The sequence below is a fragment of the Schistocerca cancellata genome, chromosome 2 (assembly GCF_023864275.1).
Source record: "Schistocerca cancellata isolate TAMUIC-IGC-003103 chromosome 2, iqSchCanc2.1, whole genome shotgun sequence".
Classification (NCBI taxonomy): Eukaryota; Metazoa; Arthropoda; class Insecta; order Orthoptera; family Acrididae; genus Schistocerca; species Schistocerca cancellata.
In genome coordinates this window covers 558,448,641-558,467,633 of record NC_064627.1, presented here as the reverse complement: position 1 = coordinate 558,467,633, position 18,993 = coordinate 558,448,641, and positions in this window count along the sequence as shown.

The following is an 18,993-nucleotide window of genomic DNA, read 5'->3' as shown; positions in this document are numbered from 1 at the left end:
AACTAACAGTCATTCCTGATTAGGCATACAGAGAGTGATATACCTCGATTTTAGACAGTATCAGTTAGCAAATATCAACTTTAAATTGCATAACGCAAACATTTTTAACTGACGCGAATTCCTACCCAACATCTATTGTCCCTGTTAACGAACTACGAGAGATGTCAAATATTGCTTCTTCACAAGTAACTTACTTGAAATGCCGTAAGGTAAAGCTGTGTGTTGGACACGGATTCGAACCCGGAACCTAATCGGATTGCTATCGAAGCACAGTCAAATGTGACATATCGGAATTTCGCGGCAGTAACTAGATGTTTTAACTGAAATGACGAGACGAAACATTAATTTTTTCCTTCCCAGGACTCCAACCCGGCACCTATCGCTGTTATATTCTAGAGAAAACTAAAGTTAAATATGGGTTTGTTGCACCAGCAGTGACATGTGAGCATGTTTGAACTTAAATAATGACGAAGAGTTCAGCGCTCACTGGAAATAGAGCCCCACACATATCGTTGTTGACTACACACAAAGAGACGTCAGCTACCGAATTTTTCTCCACCAGCTGCTCAGAATAGCATCTTGAACTTACAGTCATCTCGCAAATAGTTCTGTGTCTCACTGGGAGTTAAAAACGTCGGATATCGTTAGTGTTGACAGCGAATGAAAATACATTAAAAATCAAAATTTTTATCCACCAGCAGATAGGTGTTCTCATGCTAGAGCTTGATAATACATAATTAAATCTTTAGTGCCGGGCCAGGATTCGATCCCATTCACGCATAATATGTGAAGGTGTTGAGGAATCTGCAGTTTTGAACAAACAACAAATTGTAGCCGAGCTGTATTGCCACGAAGGGATCAAATTCCGCGTTAAGGGCGGTCTGAGTTGCATTCCCAGTTCAGAACCAATTTTATCGACATACAGAAGCTCAAATAAAAGATGGAGTAAGTGTCCTGTGACCATACATAGCGTTTGTGTCGTCACTTGAAATAAATAACTAGTATAAGAAAGGTTACTGGTGATAGAGTTTCTACATGTCACCACTCCAGACTTTATTGTGGTTCAACCTACCGTCTACTTGGTAAAGAAGGAATATCATCTTTAATGTGAATTTTCTGACCACGCAGCCATTATATCTCCTTCACTTGGTGTAGCCAGGAGAGAATGGAATCTGTCTCTCCCTATCTAAAATCATTGACAGAAGTGGGAATCGAACCCAGACCACAGGTATAACAACCTACCATCCGTCCAACAGACCACGAAATCCTCTTCTCTGCGAGTCATTTTTCTATCGTAACGCAGTTGCGCCACACTGGATGAGAATTCTGACACACAGGCTCCCTGTAGTAATTTGCAGCATGTTCAGTAAATTCATTTACTTGGTTGACCGAATCACCATGAACTAGCTGCCTCGGCTACCCAGTGCATACATTCGACTAGCTATTCTATTGCGCTATCTGTTACTAGAAAACGTCGTTCAGTCCAAAAGAAAAGCTGTAACTGTTTGTCTCTCAGAAGTCAAGACCTGGCCATATGCATAATCTCACAGTGCTGTGGAATCCAAAAGTTCTGGAGGAATAGTTGCCGAGCTCTGGAGCTGTTGTAGCTACGTGTCAGCTTGTAGCATAGATAAGATGTCGCGAGTTCGAATACATTCAGTGCTACATTTTTTAAAACGCAATTCTGCTCTCTGCTGAAGTTATCAATCTAATGGAACTTTGAACATAATTCCCTTCACTTCTCAACCCAAAGTAGTCGCATGTGGAAAAAGGACTAACTACTGTGACATTTTGTTCTATTCAGGTTTAATAGACAGCAGGCAGCAGATGCATCTCGAAGATGTGCAGGGAGAGCGCATCGTGCCATAATATGCCAGAAAAGTAGTTTCTACATTAGCCGTCGTGTGGTAGTGATATTTTATTCTTCTTCAAACTTTGATTGACAGCTTTAACTCAGAACAAATTTTCTACTTGCATGTAATCAATAAACTGCATGTGCATTGTCAGACTGTCATAGGTAACATCAGAGAATTCGCATATATCGTTGATGATTAATTTCTCTCTCATGTTTACTATTGTTTTAACAACACTAAAGGAAACCTTACGAAAATTTGTGCACTGTATTATAAGAAATGAAATAAAACTAACCATGATAACCTTACGACGAAAGTATCTGTACACAAGCATGCCTCTATCGACACGAATTAGTAAAATACTACTCACTTAGATTTTGATTGGGTCTGTGTTTAATTGGTATGCTGTGTCATACTCAAGAGGTATGCAAATGTGGCATTTCATAAATATAGTTACGTATTCCTAGAAACCCAAAATTCGCTCGTCAGCAGCGGAAAGAGGCGTTACCTGTTGTGCAGCATTGTAAGTTTTTCAACATTGCACTATGAGCTGAAATCATTTTCTTGCGATTTCCTTATTGATGTTTGATCTGACTGCTTGTAGCTCTTTCACAGAAGGGATAAAAACGTTTTAGTCAGTGAGACTGGAACTGCGAACCGTAACAGACACTGTTTCACAGGTCAGCACGTTTCCACAGAGCAGGCGAGGATGTATGGGTCTCAGCTTCCTATTACGACGGCAATAGTAACTAGAACTCGTAAACCGCTATTTAAAGGTCGAGATTAGTTGCGATTTCCACCTGCAACGACTTTCCTGGGCTGAAAACCGTAAATTTTCAATCTTTTGTTACCCTTCAAGCTATAATAACTCAGATTATTCAATGGAAATGACAGGTAAAATCAAGTGAACTTTGAGGCTTAATTCCGTGCACACCAGGAAGTAACTCGTCGATCACAGAGTTGCCAAACATCTACATCTACATCTACATCTACATCTACATCTACATTTATACTCCGCAAGCCACCCAACGGTGTGTGGCGGAGGGCACTTTACGTGCCACTGTCATTATCTCCCTTTCCTGTTCCAGTCGCGTATGGTTCGCGGGTAGAACGACTGTCTGAAAGCCTCTGTGCGCGCTCTAATCTCTCTAATTTTACATTCGTGATCTCCTGGGAGGTATAAGTAGGGGGAAGCAATATATTCGATACCTCATCCAGAAACGCACCCTCTCGAAACCTGGCGAGCAAGCTACACCGCGATGCAGAGCGCCTCTCTTGCAGGGTCTGCCACTTGAGTTTGTTAAACATCTCCGTAACGCTATCACGGTTACCAAATAACCCTGTGACGAAACGCGCCGCTCTTCTTTGGATCTTCTCTATCTCCTCCGTCAACCCGATCTGGTACGGATCCCACACTGATGAGCAATACTCAAGTATAGGTCGAACGAGTGTTTTGTAAGCCACCTCCTTTGTTGATGGACTACATTTTCTAAGGACTCTCCCAATGAATCTCAACCTGGTACCCGCCTTACCAACAATTAATTTTATATGATCATTCCACTTCAAATCGTTCCGCACGCATACTCCCAGATATTTTACAGAAGTAACTGCTACCAGTGTTTGTTCCGCTATCATATAATCATACAATAAAGGATCCTTCTTTCTATGTATTCGCAATACATTACATTTGTCTATGTTAAGGGTCAGTTGCCACTCCCTGCACCAAGTGCCTATCCGCTGCAGATCTTCCTGCATTTCGCTACAATTTTCTAATGCTGCAACTTCTCTGTATACTACAGCATCATCCGCGAAAAGCCGCATGGAACTTCCGACACTATCTACTAGGTCATTTATATATATTGTGAAAAGCAATGGTCCCATAACACTCCCCTGTGGCACGCCAGAGGTTACTTTAACGTCTGTAGATGTCTCTCCATTGAGAACAACATGCTGTGTTCTGTTTGCTAAAAACTCCTCAATCCAGCCACACAGCTGGTCTGATATTCCGTAGGCTCTTACTTTGTTTATCAAGCGACAGTGCGGAACTGTATCGAACGCCTTCCGGAAGTCAAGGAAAATGGCATCTACCTGGGAGCCTGTATCTAATATTTTCTGGGTCTCATGAACAAATAAAGCGAGTTGGGTTTCACACGATCGCTGTTTCCGGAATCCATGTTGATTCCTACATAGTAGATTCTGAGTTTCCAAAAACGACATGATACTCGAGCAAAAGACATGTTCTAAAATTCTACAACAGATCGACGTCAGAGATATAGGTCTATAGTTTTGCGCATCTGCTCGACGACCCTTCTTGAAGACTGGGACTACCTGTGCTCGTTGCCTTGTTGCCAAATCTCAGTTACAGTACCAGCAGGAAGAAGACGAACCGATGTGATCCTACAGCGGTCTGGGAAGTGACCATAGCTGGTGTCTCCAAGTCGCGGCTGCTACGGCCTGGAATACGTAATGCGTCTGATTCGCTTTCTGTAACTAGGTTTAGGGACTGGAGCGTAGTTACTAATAATACTCAGAACTGACTGCAAACTGAGCATCATAAATCAGTAACTCTCATTGTTGTTTTTATATTTCTTTCGTAAGTGCACTCAAAACTAAGAAAGTCATTCACAGGCGTTTTCGTGCCTCGCCGATAGTCGAGCACAACATACAAATAAAAAAAAAATGTGTGTGTGTTGTGTGTGTGTGTGTGTGTGTGTGTGTGTGTGTGTGTGTGAGAGAGAGAGAGAGAGAGAGAGAGAGAGAGAGAGAGAGAGAGAAATAAAAAACAATGAGAGAGAGTGTAAAACATTGTTGTAAAGAAATTGAATCATGGTATCTAAAGAAATCATTCATTAAAATGACACGTTCCACATCATTACGAAATGTCGTATTCATGATCTATGGAACAAGAGTTAATCTAATGTAATCTAATCTAATCACATCATATTGATGATTAGCCATGAAGAGTCATGAATTACCGAAAGTTTTGCCAATACCAGTAACCAAATCTAAACTTGAAAATAAAAGACGACAATTTTTGTAATAAACCGTGACTCCTATCAAGACCCTTTCATCCCTGTTATCTAACCACGAAAGATGTCTGATATACCTCCATTCTGAAGTAACAAAGTGTGCATGCATTTAAAGATGAAGTGCATGATGTGAAGTTCTGTGACGGAGATACGAACCCAACACGTAATCCGATTGTTAACTAAGAAAAATCAAATGTTACGTATCGGTTTTTCTTACGAGCCGCTAGGTGTCTGAATCTAAAATAAGGATACAAACTTTTGTGCCTAAGCGACAATCGAACTGCACACCTACCGTGCATCCACGAATATAGCTTAAGTATCAGTTGCTTACTCATGAACAGTAAGATGTGTGCGTGTTTGACCAGAAATAACGACACCTGTTGCGATTGTTGGCAACACATGAACAGACATTGAAATTGCGCGTTAATTTTCACTAGCAGGTGGGTGTGCACTTGATAAAGCTAGAAATGAAATTATGAATATTTTTGTACTGGATCAGGTTTCAGACCCACATACTTACCTTTGGAGGAGACCTAGAGAAGATTGCAGTCTTGGGAAAAGGAACGAAATGACTGAACTATACTGTTCCGAGAGATTCAGATCCTCGAAAGAGGAGATACGAATTCGAATCACAGTCCAGCACCAAATTTTTAAACGTCTCTAGTTCAATCAAGTACAAGTAAAATAAGAGCCCTGTCCCTTTAAATGGCTATTGGTTCATCAAATAAAATAAAATTTTCTAATGTAAGTAAGCTTACTGGCGACTGTATTTCTTTTTACCATGACTTCCGCTGTGTCATTTCCCAACGTAAACCGGCTCTGCCCAGTTGGTGATGAAGGAACGTAATGTTTAATGCGGATTCTGGATTATAACGTCTTTCTCTTGAGGTTACCAGAGGTAAAATAAATCTGTTTGTGCCTCTTAAAAGTAAATGCCTGAACCCACGCATTGCACCTGTGATAGCTCGTTCCACCAGACCATTGTGGCCACATTACCCAGCCCCAGGAGTGTGCTGTAACAGATGATGTGCTTAGCTTACAAAATTAGTCACGGTGGAAAAAATGTGAGTCTATTAAATGGTCAAGTAGAAGCAAGCTTCTGACGCAGAGATTAAGCTATTCTCATGTCAGCAGGATGTAAAGACTCTTCTAGGCATCATAGGCTGGATGTGAAGCCATTTTGATTTTTCACAAATTCAGCAAATTTCTTAGTTCGAGAAAATCCACTGTGAAGTGTGAAGTTGCCGGATAATTCGATTATTACTGTTATTATTAGTATCATTTTATTCATACCGCTGATGGAACACGATCGTAGTCTTGAGGTAAAACGCGAGACCAGCTAATATGACGTCTGGTGACCGAAAGCACATATCGACAACATTTTTATCGCCCCTTTCCTCTCGGTGCTGAAGCTATGAGTGTAATTCAAGCGAAACTACAATATCATATTAGCTGGTCTCGCGTTTAACCTCAAGACTACGGTCGTAGTCAAGAGTAATGTACTAAGACTGGAGTCAAGACTTCCTCCGGGAAGTGCCGCAGTCTACATGTTGCTAGATCGAGCATATTGCCAGACATACAATTCTGAGAGGAGCTTGACTGTATTGTCCACCTTACGTGAACGACTCGGCGGTCAATTTTTTGGTCTGAGACTGTATCTACAACACATATTGCACGCTTAAGGCCCAGAAGAATTTAAAAAAAAAGTAGTTTATGAGAGCAACGTTAACCATAGCGTTCGAAGTATTCATAGTATTGTATACGTGTGTGTAAACGCCTTCCAATGACCACTCAAGAAAGACAAGGATACACAGTCTAGCTTCAATATTATAAATACGCCTCAGTTTGTGGATGAACTCAGACTTAGGTTGATAATTTTGAAAATATAGCAGCACTGTACCCATTGGTGTTAAACTCGTTTTCAACCAATGATTCCCACAGCTACAGGGATACTACTTGTGATACCTCTTAGACAAAATACTTAAGCAGTGTTATCAGACGAAAAGATCAACCTGACACAAACTGTGGGAAGTTTGTTTTACAACCTTCGTACCTGGATATTCAGCTTTTTTCCTATTTGAGATATCTGTGAACGTTGCTGCTTAAGACGATTTAAGCAGAAACTAAATTCCCTCAGCTTCGACAATGTTTAAAGAAATCGTCTTATCGGCACTAAATCGTGGTTTGTGTATTGTTTACCGGCCGTACTCTTCCGTATTTTGCCGGTTGGAAGGCGAAAGCTTACTGACAAATTTCACACAGAAATTACTGTTACAGTGTACTTATGGAGCCAAATGAGTCAATTGCGTATTTTCCGGTGAGAAAGAGCACTGGCAAACAGTCTTCCATACATTAGGTTATTTAAACTGGTGTCACTCTGAGCTAGAATTTGTGGTCAGCGACTAAGTGTAAGGTCAACGTTTCGGATGCGAGTTTTGCGACTGTGAAATACTTTCATACATTATAGAAGCGAATATTAAATTTGCACTAATATTGCGAAAATTTTGAACTTGGACAGCTTAGAATGAAAATACTTCTGTTTATTGCAAAGGGAAACAACAGATTTTCTAAAACACTATCTGTCATACACTACTTGAAACAGGTCATGTCGACCAAATCATGTGGAAGAACTAACAGCAACGTATATTGGAAGGCAGTAAGATCTCTTGCCTTTTGGTTTGTCAGTACTCGATAGCCATTTCTAGGCGAAAGTAAATGAAGAAAGGCAGTGCGTTTTTGTTACCAAGTAACGTCTTCGTCAATTACTTTAGTTTTAATGTAATCTACGAGTAATTGCTGGTGTTTGATATTAACATGAAAAGGATTCCGTAGACAGGGAAAGAACCTGTTCTTGGGAAACTACTTCTATAGTGACCAAAAGGCACTAAATGATGTTCAAGCACTTGTGTTACAGCAGCAGTATGAATAAAATGATATTAATAATAACAGTAATAATCGAATTATCCGGCAACTTCACACTTCACAGTGGATTTTCTCGAACTAAGAAATTTGCTGAATTTGTGAAAAATCAAAATGGCTTCACATCCAGCCTATGATGCCTAGAAGAGTCTTTACATCCTGCTGACATGAGAATAGCTTAATCTCAGCGTCAGAAGCTTGCTTCTACTTGACCATTTAATAGAATCACATTTTTTCCACCGTGACTAATTTTGTAAGCTAAGCACATCATCCGTTACAGCACACTCCTGGGGCTGGGTAATGTGGCCACAATGGTCTGGTGGAACGAGCTATCACAGGTGCAATGCGTGGGTTCAGGCATTTACTTTTAAGAGGCACAAACAGATTTATTTTACCTCTGGTAACCTCAAGAGAAAGACGTTATAATCCAGAATCCGCATTAAACATCACGTTCCTTCATCACCAACTGGGCAGAGCCGGTTTACGTTGGGAAATGACACAGCGGAAGTCATGGTAAAAAGAAATACAGTCGCCAGTAAGCTTACTTACATTAGAAAATTTTATTTTATTTGATGAACCGATAGCCATTTAAAGGGACAGGGCTCTTATTTTACTTGTACTTGATTCAACTAGAGACGTTTAAAAATTTGGTGCTGGACTGTGATTCGAATTCGTATCTCCTCTTTCGAGGATCTGAATCTCTCGGAACAGTATAGTTCAGTCATTTCGTTCCTTTTCCCAAGACTGCAATCTTCTCTAGGTCTCCTCCAAAGGTAAGTATGTGGGTCTGAAACCTGATCCAGTACAAAAATATTCATAATTTCATTTCTAGCTTTATCAAGTGCACACCCACCTGCTAGTGAAAATTAACGCGCAATTTCAATGTCTGTTCATGTGTTGCCAACAACCGCAACAGGTGTCGTTATTTCTGGTCAAACACGCACACATCTTACTGTTCATGAGTAAGCAACTGATACTTAAGCTATATTCGTGGATGCACGGTAGGTGTGCAGTTCGATTGTCGCTTAGGCACAAAAGTTTGTATCCTTATTTTAGATTCAGACACCTAGCGGCTCGTAAGAAAAACCGATACGTAACATTTGATTTTTCTTAGTTAACAATCGGATTACGTGTTGGGTTCGTATCTCCGTCACAGAACTTCACATCATGCACTTCATCTTTAAATGCATGCACACTTTGTTACTTCAGAATGGAGGTATATCAGACATCTTTCGTGGTTAGATAACAGGGATGAAAGGGTCTTGATAGGAGTCACGGTTTATTACAAAAATTGTCGTCTTTTATTTTCAAGTTTAGATTTGGTTACTGGTATTGGCAAAACTTTAGGTAATTCATGACTCTTCATGGCTAATCATCAATATGATGTGATTAGATTAGATTACATTAGATTAACTCTTGTTCCATAGATCATGAATACGACATTTCGTAATGATGTGGAACGTGTCATTTTAATGAATGATTTCTTTAGATACCATGATTCAATTTCTTTACAACAATGTTTTACACTCTCTCTCATTGTTTTTTATTTCTCTCTCTCTCTCTCTCTCTCTCTCTCTCTCTCTCTCTCTCTCACACACACACACACACACACACACACACACACACACACAACACACACACATTTTTTTTTTATTTGTATGTTGTGCTCGACTATCGGCGAGGCACGAAAACGCCTGTGAATGACTTTCTTAGTTTTGAGTGCACTTACGAAAGAAATATAAAAACAACAATGAGAGTTACTGATTTATGATGCTCAGTTTGCAGTCAGTTCTGAGTATTATTAGTAACTACGCTCCAGTCTCTAAACCTAGTTACAGAAAGCGAATCAGACGCATTACGTATTCCAGGCCGTAGCAGCCGCGACTTGGAGACACCAGCTATGGTCACTTCCCAGACCGCTGTAGGATCACATCGGTTCGTCTTCTTCCTGCTGGTACTGTAACTGAGATTTGGCAACAAGGCAACGTATGTTTGGCAACTCTGTGATCGACGAGTTACTTCCTGGTGTGCACGGAATTAAGCCTCAAAGTTCACTTGATTTTACCTGTCATTTCCATTGAATAATCTGAGTTATTATAGCTTGAAGGGTAACAAAAGATTGAAAATTTACGGTTTTCAGCCCAGGAAAGTCGTTGCAGGTGGAAATCGCAACTAATCTCGACCTTTAAATAGCGGTTTACGAGTTCTAGTTACTATTGCCGTCGTAATAGGAAGCTGAGACCCATACATCCTCGCCAGCTCTGTGGAAACGTGCTGACCTGTGAAACAGTGTCTGTTACGGTTCGCAGTTCCAGTCTCACTGACTAAAACGTTTTTATCCCTTCTGTGAAAGAGCTACAAGCAGTCAGATCAAACATCAATAAGGAAATCGCAAGAAAATGATTTCAGCTCATAGTGCAATGTTGAAAAACTTACAATGCTGCACAACAGGTAACGCCTCTTTCCGCTGCTGACGAGCGAATTTTGGGTTTCTAGGAATACGTAACTATATTTATGAAATGCCACATTTGCATACCTCTTGAGTATGACACAGCATACCAATTAAACACAGACCCAATCAAAATCTAAGTGAGTAGTATTTTACTAATTCGTGTCGATAGAGGCATGCTTGTGTACAGATACTTTCGTCGTAAGGTTATCATGGTTAGTTTTATTTCATTTCTTATAATACAGTGCACAATTTTCGTAAGGTTTCCTTTAGTGTTGTTAAAACAATAGTAAACATGAGAGAGAAATTAATCATCAACGATATATGCGAATTCTCTGATGTTACCTATGACAGTCTGACAATGCACATGCAGTTTATTGATTACATGCAAGTAGAAAATTTGTTCTGAGTTAAAGCTGTCAATCAAAGTTTGAAGAAGAATAAAATATCACTACCACACGACGGCTAATGTAGAAACTACTTTTCTGGCATATTATGGCACGATGCGCTCTCCCTGCACATCTTCGAGATGCATCTGCTGCCTGCTGTCTATTAAACCTGAATAGAACAAAATGTCACAGTAGTTAGTCCTTTTTCCACATGCGACTACTTTGGGTTGAGAAGTGAAGGGAATTATGTTCAAAGTTCCATTAGATTGATAACTTCAGCAGAGAGCAGAATTGCGTTTTAAAAAATGTAGCACTGAATGTATTCGAACTCGCGACATCTTATCTATGCTACAAGCTGACACGTAGCTACAACAGCTCCAGAGCTCGGCAACTATTCCTCCAGAACTTTTGGATTCCACAGCACTGTGAGATTATGCATATGGCCAGGTCTTGACTTCTGAGAGACAAACAGTTACAGCTTTTCTTTTGGACTGAACGACGTTTTCTAGTAACAGATAGCGCAATAGAATAGCTAGTCGAATGTATGCACTGGGTAGCCGAGGCAGCTAGTTCATGGTGATTCGGTCAACCAAGTAAATGAATTTACTGAACATGCTGCAAATTACTACAGGGAGCCTGTGTGTCAGAATTCTCATCCAGTGTGGCGCAACTGCGTTACGATAGAAAAATGACTCGCAGAGAAGAGGATTTCGTGGTCTGTTGGACGGATGGTAGGTTGTTATACCTGTGGTCTGGGTTCGATTCCCACTTCTGTCAATGATTTTAGATAGGGAGAGACAGATTCCATTCTCTCCTGGCTACACCAAGTGAAGGAGATATAATGGCTGCGTGGTCAGAAAATTCACATTAAAGATGATATTCCTTCTTTACCAAGTAGACGGTAGGTTGAACCACAATAAAGTCTGGAGTGGTGACATGTAGAAACTCTATCACCAGTAACCTTTCTTATACTAGTTATTTATTTCAAGTGACGACACAAACGCTATGTATGGTCACAGGACACTTACTCCATCTTTTATTTGAGCTTCTGTATGTCGATAAAATTGGTTCTGAACTGGGAATGCAACTCAGACCGCCCTTAACGCGGAATTTGATCCCTTCGTGGCAATACAGCTCGGCTACAATTTGTTGTTTGTTCAAAACTGCAGATTCCTCAACACCTTCACATATTATGCGTGAATGGGATCGAATCCTGGCCCGGCACTAAAGATTTAATTATGTATTATCAAGCTCTAGCATGAGAACACCTATCTGCTGGTGGATAAAAATTTTGATTTTTAATGTATTTTCATTCGCTGTCAACACTAACGATATCCGACGTTTTTAACTCCCAGTGAGACACAGAACTATTTGCGAGATGACTGTAAGTTCAAGATGCTATTCTGAGCAGCTGGTGGAGAAAAATTCGGTAGCTGACGTCTCTTTGTGTGTAGTCAACAACGATATGTGTGGGGCTCTATTTCCAGTGAGCGCTGAACTCTTCGTCATTATTTAAGTTCAAACATGCTCACATGTCACTGCTGGTGCAACAAACCCATATTTAACTTTAGTTTTCTCTAGAATATAACAGCGATAGGTGCCGGGTTGGAGTCCTGGGAAGGAAAAAATTAATGTTTCGTCTCGTCATTTCAGTTAAAACATCTAGTTACTGCCGCGAAATTCCGATATGTCACATTTGACTGTGCTTCGATAGCAATCCGATTAGGTTCCGGGTTCGAATCCGTGTCCAACACACAGCTTTACCTTACGGCATTTCAAGTAAGTTACTTGTGAAGAAGCAATATTTGACATCTCTCGTAGTTCGTTAACAGGGACAATAGATGTTGGGTAGGAATTCGCGTCAGTTAAAAATGTTTGCGTTATGCAATTTAAAGTTGATATTTGCTAACTGATACTGTCTAAAATCGAGGTATATCACTCTCTGTATGCCTAATCAGGAATGACTGTTAGTTTCCGTCAGTCACGAAATCTTTGCTTAGTCTGCATGAGCTGGGTTTGAATCCATATGCAGAACAAGACGGTTCGTCGTGTCATTTAATGTTCATACATATTCTCAACTAGCTGCTCGTGAATAACTTAAATTTTTAATGTCATTTTGTGTTAAATACACTCCTGGAAATCGAAAAAAGAACACATTGACACCGGTGTGTCAGACCCACCATACTTGCTCCGGACACTGCGAGAGGGCTGTACAAGCAATGATCACACGCACGGCACAGCGGACACACCAGGAACCGCGGTGTTGGCCGTCGAATGGCGCTAGCTGCGCAGCATTTGTGCACCGCCGCCGTCAGTGTCAGCCAGTTTGCCGTGGCATACGGAGCTCCATCGCAGTCTTTAACACTAGTAGCATGCCGCGACAGCGTGGACGTGAACCGTATGTGCAGTTGACGGACTTTGAGCGAGGGCGTATAGTGGGCATGCGGGAGGCCGGGTGGACGTACCGCCGAATTGCTCAACACGTGGGGCGTGAGGACTCCACAGTACATCGATGTTGTCACCAGTGGTCGGCGGAAGGTGCACGTGCCCGTCGACCTGGGACCGGACCGCAGCGACGCACGGATGCACGCCAAGACCGTAGGATCCTACGCAGTGCCGTAGGGGACCGGACCGCCACTTCCCAGCAAATTAGGGACACTGTTGCTCCTGGGGTATCGGCGAGGACCATTCGCAACCGTCTCCATGAAGCTGGGCTACGGTCCCGCACACCGTTAGGCCGTCTTCCGCTCACGCCCCAACATCGTGCAGCCCGCCTCTAGTGGTGTCGCGACAGGCGTGAATGGAGGGACGAATGGAGACGTGTCGTCTTCAGCGATGAGAGTCGCTTCTGCCTTGGTGCCAATGATGGTCGTATGCGTGTTTGGCGCCGTGCAGGTGAGCGCCACAATCAGGACGGCATACGACCGAGGCACACAGGGCCAACACCCGGCATCATGGTGTGGGGAGCGATCTCCTACACTGGCCGTACACCACTGGTGATCGTCGAGGGGACACTGAATAGTGCACGGTACATCCAAACCGTCATCGAACCCATCGTTCTACCATTCCTAGACCGGCAAGGGATCTTGCTGTTCCAACAGGACAATGCACGTCCGCATGTATCCCGTGCCACCCAACGTGCTCTAGAAGGTGTAAGTCAACTACCCTGGCCAGCAAGATCTCCGGATCTGTCCCCCATTGAGGATGTTTGGGACTGGATGAAGCGTCGTCTCACGCGGTCTGCACGTCCAGCACGAACGCTGGTCCAACTGAGGCGCCAGGTGGAAATGGCATGGCAAGCCGTTCCACAGGACTACATCCAGCATCTCTACGATCGTCTCCATGGGAGAATATCAGCCTGCATTGCTGCGAAAGGTGGATATACACTGTACTAGTGCCGACATTGTGCATGCTCTGTTGCCTGTGTCTATGTGCCTGTGGTTCTGTCAGTGTGATCATGCGATGTATCTGACCCCAGGAATGTGTCAATAAAGTTTCCCCTTCCTGGGACAATGAATTCACGGTGTTCTTATTTCAATTTCCAGGAGTGTAGTTCAAATGGTTCAAATGGCTCTGAGCACTATGGGACTTAACTTCTAAGGTCATCAGTCCCCTAGAACTTAGAACTACTTAAACCTAACTAACCTAAGGACATCACACACATCCACGCCCGAGGCAGGATTCGAACCTGCGGCCGTAGCGGTCCCTCGGTTCCAGACTGCAGCGCCTAGAACCGCACGGCCACATCGGCCGGCCCCATCATCTGGTATCAATGCATTACCTTATAATCCATTATATATAATCATTTTCATAGTACACTTGATATTATAGATGAGTAGGACACAAGACAGGACGTAGATAATGTCCGTTTGACGTCAACAGTGTGTAGCATTTTACTTTTTTTGAATAGGACAATGTTCCTCTCCAATAATTTTTAGATTAGTTACAATAAGCTTACGCTGCAAGAGAATTCGCTTGTATTTTTCAATATGTGGTCTGTTGTCGGTTTGAAGGCCTTCCATAACATCGGCAACGTAGTGCAACTCCACCGAGAGCTGTCTGGAGTAGGGTGGAGATAGCAATGTGAAAGTTGCGAGCTGTCGAAGACGATCTTCATATTCCTAATGCGATTAGGACATCGTATCCTCTTGACGACGGTTAGCACCTGTGCGGTCAGTCACCCAATTTCAGAATTCATTTTGAGTAATCCTGCTAAATTCCCAAAATATTGTCTTTTTATATTGATGAGTAATATGGATAGTCGTCTCGTTCATGTGCCGTCTACAACGCAAATTTAATGTTGCTATCCTAGGAACTAACCTGCAATACGTTTTGTATTTCATAATCGGAACTATCTGCACTAACCGTCATCAGAGCTATGTCAGGGAACAGAATGCAGCAGTGCCTACTTGAGGACCTGCTTGAGTCGTGTTCTAAGGAAAGGGTAGTTGCTGGTTCACATTATATTACACTAGCGAGAAGTACCGACGTTTCCTTTTCTCTGCAAACATCCAGAACTAAATTCAGTAACTAAATGCTAAGAATATATTTGCATTGTGCCAACTCAAAGATCAATAGATATGGATATAGATATAGATTTTTATATTTAAAGCCATTCTCGTTCTGCGTTGGAATAAACATCATTCATTATTTGCTTGTTCTTGTTACGATTGTTATTGTCATTCTCTCACTCGCAAGAGTCTTATGCTGATGCTGTATGAATAAATTATGCCATTGGATACAAAGCGGTTTAGTTTTGAGACCTAACCCACGAGGGGGGAAGGCACAGTGGTCTGCTCCAGGAATTCCAAGCAATAAAACACAAAAAACAACCCAGGAAGGGTTCGAACAGCTACTTTCACGCAGAGACATGCATTTGGAATCTGTTCATCGTTACGGGGTCAAACAAGAGGGTAACATTACTGAAACAATGATCGGGCTACTTAGTATATAATAGAGCATACAGATTTCAAGGAGGAAACGTATGAAGACGCAGACTTCCTCGTTATCAATATGTGCGGCATATCTTTCGTGTTAACGAAAGTAAATTCCCGCTTTACCTCTTCTTACGTGTCAAATGAAATGAATGCCATGAGGAATAGAATATTTGTTGACTGCGTCTCTTCTTGCTTCCATCCTTACCAACATATTTCTTCATTCTCGTGGTAATCATGACATTCTATGTGCATGCTGCAAACGATTGCAAGTGGACAAATTCGACATCGAGGTGCAAAGCGTTTGGTATCTTACATTATATTCAATTCGAATAAGCTTCCGGTGTATTTTTACTTCGTTTGTATTTTTAGATGATTATGAACGTTACGGAAATTTATCTCACATGCTTTATGTTGAATGAGAAACATTGAATGATCCGTTTTGCTTTCCCTACGTTGAAATGATATAATGTCGGCGTCAACAGCCTTCTTCCACGCCGGAAGCTGAAACTTGTATCATTCTGGATTAATGATAACTGAATGTCTCATATGTATACATACCCCACAAGGCGACGTCAGAAACCATCAGGGGAGAACGCCGCATAAAAGCCAAACGTGCGCGCGCGTCTCCACTCTGAAGAACCGTATCGGAGAATCACGGCAAGCATTTCGCTGAAGAGCTGCCTCGTCAGAGAGCCGAGAAATGGCAGCGTCGTAGCAAGTATTTGTCAACACTCTGATAGTGCATTTACTTCCGGGTGTAGGTCGGCGTTACCTCGCTAAATTCACTTGACATTCGTTTTCCACATCGAAGACTCGTACGATATAATCCACTGCAAGATGACACAATTAGAAAGTATATTTAATTTCTGTACTCCAAGAACGGCGTTCTTCACATAAGTAACACCTGTTTGTGTGTGCATTCGGGAGGACGACGGTGCAATCCCGCGCCCGGCCATCCTGATTTAGGTTTTCAATGATTTCCCTAAATCGCTTCAGGCAAATGCCGGGATGGTTCCTTAGGAAGGGCACGGCCGATTTCCTTCCCCATCCTTCCCTAATCCGAGCTTGTGCTCCGTCTCTAATGACATCGTTGTCGACGGGACGTTAAAACAGTAATCTCCAACTCCTCTGTTTGTGTGTTTAAGGTTGCGTTTTGAGGCTCAGGCAACATCGCAGTGACTATAGTCCGCCTCTGGCCGCCAGTGTGTCGTTAGCTCAGAGGTTCCCTTGTGCGTTGCAGTGCTTGTACTATAAGTTCGAATCACGGTAGAAGCCGCTGACTACAACCTTTTATTTTCCATTTTAATTAATGGAGTTGCAAACTGCTAGTAAAAATTTCTTATGCGAAATCTGAAGAATGCCTTTAAACATCAATCTTCGTCCGATTTCGACTTAGTAAATTAAGTTAATATCATGGATTTCTGCTTTGCAAATTCCAAGGTGCTTCACTGTAAAATAGGTCCTGAAAAGATTCAAACCGACTGTCAACGATATAAATTTGAGCTTTGTTCGTCATATAGGTCTAACATGTCGGAAGGTTGTTTATCAAGTGCACATATTCATTAATATAGTTCCCATCTTCTAAATTTTTGCAATAGCATTTAACTGTAGACGTTTTCTAACACCAGCGTTAGCAATTCCTTTCCGTTCTCTGAAACCTTCAAAACGACAAATTTTTCTGGTTTAAATCTGATGACCTTAACTATCACTTCCGATCAACAATAAATACTTCATGAACCCATACATGGAACTCCAAATGTGCAGTGTGCCTGCGCTGCTACAGAGCATGCATTGCAAGGTATTCACACAGTTTATCGCATAGACTTACCATAAGGAATGAAACAAGAACTGTAATAGACTTTATGCCACAGACACTCACTCTGGCTTGACGAAAACATCCAAACATTGACCAAAAGTTGCACAAATAATTAAGTTTGAAAGGAAAAGAAACGAGCTATGAAGCATTTATAAATTCATCGAATGTAGTGAGGTGGTTTAATTTCGTCCCAGTCTATAAAATCAATTTCGGGCCATACTCAGCTCTTGCCGATTACCCGCCTACTAATCAGGGCGTCTGTCTCCGTTGCTTTTGAGCGTGAATGGAAATTGTAGAAATTTTCTGTGGAGCAACATTTAATAATAAAGCGTTTTAAATCATCAAAATCGATGAGCGGTAGCAGGCGCTTTCGATAAAGAACGGGGGAGTGCAGCGCCGCTGCTGTCGCCACGGCCGCTGCCAGTAGCCAGCAAATGGATCCCGGAGCTTTGCCGCATACGGCGTCCAGAGGAGGACAGTCTGCAGGAAATCTGCCGCAAAATCGTTACTAGATAAAATTTTGATACCGGTGTGTCACAAAGCGAAATAGATTGAATCTGCGCTACCATTACATTCACGTCTTCAGCATTCAGACAGAAGAGGCTATAAAAATATTTTATGCCAGCTGCTCTCGATCCACTGACATTATGAACAGAAACAACGCACGCTACCGCTAGACCACAGGCATAATCAGCCTAGAGTCTCTCTATCTTGGGACAAGTTTTCCTCCAGGAAGTGCCGCAGTCTACAGTGTTGCCAGATTGTGCAGATAACCGGACTTAGAGAATTAGCGAGTTGGCCAGTTTTTTTGTCCCATGTCGCGATCGGCGCGGACTTAGCCTCTGAAGCGGCCGGCCGCCGGTCGAGTTTTATGTCAAAGAGTGTACATTCCCAGAAATTTCCGCCTCAAAGTAGGTGTGGAAGCTTTTTTTAGGTCGACAAATCCTATGAAGATGTCTTGTTTTTGCTTCGGTCTTGTTTCCATTATCACGCGGAGGGTCAGAAGTGCCTCTTTGGTGTCTTTACGTTTCCTAAAGCCAAAAGGATCATCATCTAACAGATCCTCAGCTTTCTTCCCGTTTTTTCGATATCATTTTTATTAGCGCTTGGATGCATGTGTTGTTAAGATAATTGGGCCATAATTCTTGCACTTATTTGGCCTTGCTGTTGTCTTGATGTTTTCATCAGTGTGTGCCAAAGGTCATATATTCACTTCATATTACGTCACGTGTTCCCCATATGACCCAGGCATCCTCATTCACATACCAGAGGGCTAGTTTTCGATGAGCTGAGTATGTACCGTCTTTGTCTAGTGTGAGTGAGACTTGGATAAACTGTACGTACATGAAGGAAAATAATATTTTGAACTGGTGCTAAAGTAGAAAGCTGAGAATTGGATGTATTCACAAGCATAAGGAATACTTACTCCGTTACTGGAAGGATGTGCATTGTGTTAAAAACTGTAGACTACGCTGAGCAGCTTCAAATGGATGTAGGTTGCGGTAAGTACGCATAGATTAAGGGACTTGGGCAGGATACAGTACTGTGGAGAGCTGCTTCAAAACTGGACACCAACTGAAACAAGGATTTCAGTAAAATGA